Below are 2,704 nucleotides of genomic sequence, written 5' to 3'. Positions count from 1 at the left end.
CGTGCAAACTTCTCCACGTGCAAGACAGAACTCTGCCTGCCTTCGGCTCCCTCTGAAACGGGCTGGACTACCCACTCCCCTCCGCGCTGTGTCCTTGGCGCAATCATACTTTTCTCCGGGCATTTTCTACCTGCCAAACCTCTTTGCCCATGCTGTTCCCCACCCAGACCTGACCTGCTCTTTACTTTACGTTTTCTCTTTTCTAAACAGGGAGAGCACTGGGCCTGGAGTCAGAAGACCTGTGATCAAGATCAGTTCCCTTGCCGTGTGACCTCAGGCAAGTCCCTAAATTCTCTGAACCACAGGCTCCTCCTCTGTAAAAGGGAAGTGGTGACACCTACTGTACTATCTCATGGGTTTGATGGGAGAATCAGACGTTTAATAAATAAATGCCAAAGAGCCTTTAAACTCTAAAGCAATTCTTGAAGGAGGGGATGATTATTACTTCCTCTTAAGTCCCCTTTTATGTCTAGTAATACTTTTTGCCTTAGAGTCAAGTCGCTCTGATATGAATTTAGCTATACCAGCTCTATTTCATTCCTTATTTGCCTGGCTTAACTTTTTCATTGATTTACTTTCAGCCTTCCTGTGTCTGTATATTTTAGGTGCGTCTCTTAAAACACAATGTGGCTGGAAGTTTTTAAAAAGTCATTTACAAATGTATGATTATGATATATTTATATAAACCATCTTATTTTTGTGCTTGCTAATGGTCAAACTTCAGGTTTTTTTCTCCTTTCTTGCCTTTTTTTAGAATTGACCAAGGTTTTCTTTTTCCTCATTTTTTTCCCCACCATTGTTTTGGAAATTACACATTTTATTTCTCTTCTTTCAGTAGGCATCCAAGACACTTTTTTTTTTTTTTTTTTTTTTTTTTTGCAGTACGCGGGCCTCTCACTGTTGTGGCCTCTCCCGTTGCGGAGCACAGGCTCCGGACGCGCAGGCTCAGCGGCCATGGCTCACGGGCCCAGCCGCTCCGCAGCATGTGGGATCTTCCCGAACCAGGGCACGAACCCGCGTCCCCTGCATCTGCAGGCGGACTCTCAACCACTGCACCACCAGGGAAGCCCCATCCAAGACATTTTAATATGTATATTTAATTTAACAAAGTGTAAAGTTAATCCAGTATTTACCTTCCTTCCAGACAAAAATGGACTTTGTAACACTGTGTCTGGTCAGCTCCTCCTGACATAGATTATTATTGTCTCGAACACTAAACCACATGTTTACTATTTCCTTCATGCGTGTCAGATCTTCCTTAAAGAAAAATTTCCTTCTTCCACAAAAAGGTTCTTATACGTTTCGGTAGGGAAGGTCTGTTGGTGATCACCCCCACTGGCATTCCTCTGAACATGTATTTCATCCTGAAAGCTAACTCATTAGTACACAATTTAGATTGACAGTAATTTTTTTCACCACTTTAAAGATACCATTCCTCTGTCTTCTGACTCCTATTGTTATTGTTGAGACATCAGCTGCCAGTATAATTGTGTGAAGGAAAAAATGTTGCCTGCCATACCAGTAAACAAAGAATGCTGCAGCCATCAAGCCACCACATTACAGCTGCCCCCAAAGGTGCGCCCTGAGGAGACTCAGGATGAGAAAGCACGTGATACTGGCCCCAGATAGCTGAGGTGCATATCAAAGGAGCCCAGACTTTTGCATATTCCCATACATAGAAAAGCGCTAAATTCATTAACCTGAGATGTCTGCTTTTCTTTAATTTTTGGTGATCTTTTGATGTTCCCAGTACCTGGTCTTTGTTGCAAAAACTCCTTTATATCCTGGTTCCCCCCTCACCTTGTCGAAGCAGTCCCTCAGAGCTATCTGAGAGGCTGTGTCCTGAGTTTTAGTTCTCAGTTTTGTCTGTGAAATAAAACATAATTCTCAACTTTTAGGTTGTGCTTTTTTTTTTTTCAGTCGACAATTGTCATTCCGTTTAGGACAATAACTTTTCTGTCTAACTGCTTTTGGGATCTTAGTGTTTGTCTTTGGTGTTCTGCTGTTTTCATTCATCTATTCATTCCATAACTTCTATAAAGCACTTACTGGGTGCCAGCACTGTTCTAGGTGCTGAAGATACATCAGTGAGTGAACAAAGTTCCATTATGATGACTGTAAATGTGGGTTTCCTCTTATGTATTCTGTTTGGAGATTGTTTGACTCCCTGGATCTGGGGCTTGGTGTCTTTCCGTTTTGGAAATTCTCCACTGTTATATCTTTGGATGTTGCCTCTCTCCCACTGTCTCCCTCAGAAACTCTGACTATATTTATATAGGACCTTCTGACTCTATCCTTTGTTTCTTCTCCTACTTTCTGTCTGTTTTTGCTGAATTCTGAGTAATTCCTTCACATCTATCTTCAAGGCTACCGATTCTCTCCTCTGGTGGATCTCTTCTATGAATTAACCTATCCATTGACTTTCTAACTTCAGTCACTGTGTTTTTCATTTGTAGAAGCTCTATTTATTTCCTTTGAAGCTCTACCTGGCATCCCAGCCTCCACACTGTCACACTCTGCCTCTAAAATCAAGAGGTTTCCATGTGCCCTGTCCAGGTCTCCTCTTTCTGGGCTGTGTCCCCAGCTGTGGAATAAGGAGGATCTAGGGGACCAGTTTTCATATTGTGCTCCAGGGACCCTACCTTAGAGTGGCAGTGGTAATGGGGTGAGGCTGGTGAGCTCTGTCAGACTAGCTCTGTTTCAT

This window comes from Mesoplodon mirus (assembly GCF_964341445.2).
Source record: "Mesoplodon mirus genome assembly, chromosome: 3".
Taxonomy (NCBI): Eukaryota; Metazoa; Chordata; class Mammalia; order Artiodactyla; family Ziphiidae; genus Mesoplodon; species Mesoplodon mirus.
The sequence above is the reverse complement of the archived record's forward strand: the minus strand, read 5'-3'. Positions refer to the sequence as shown.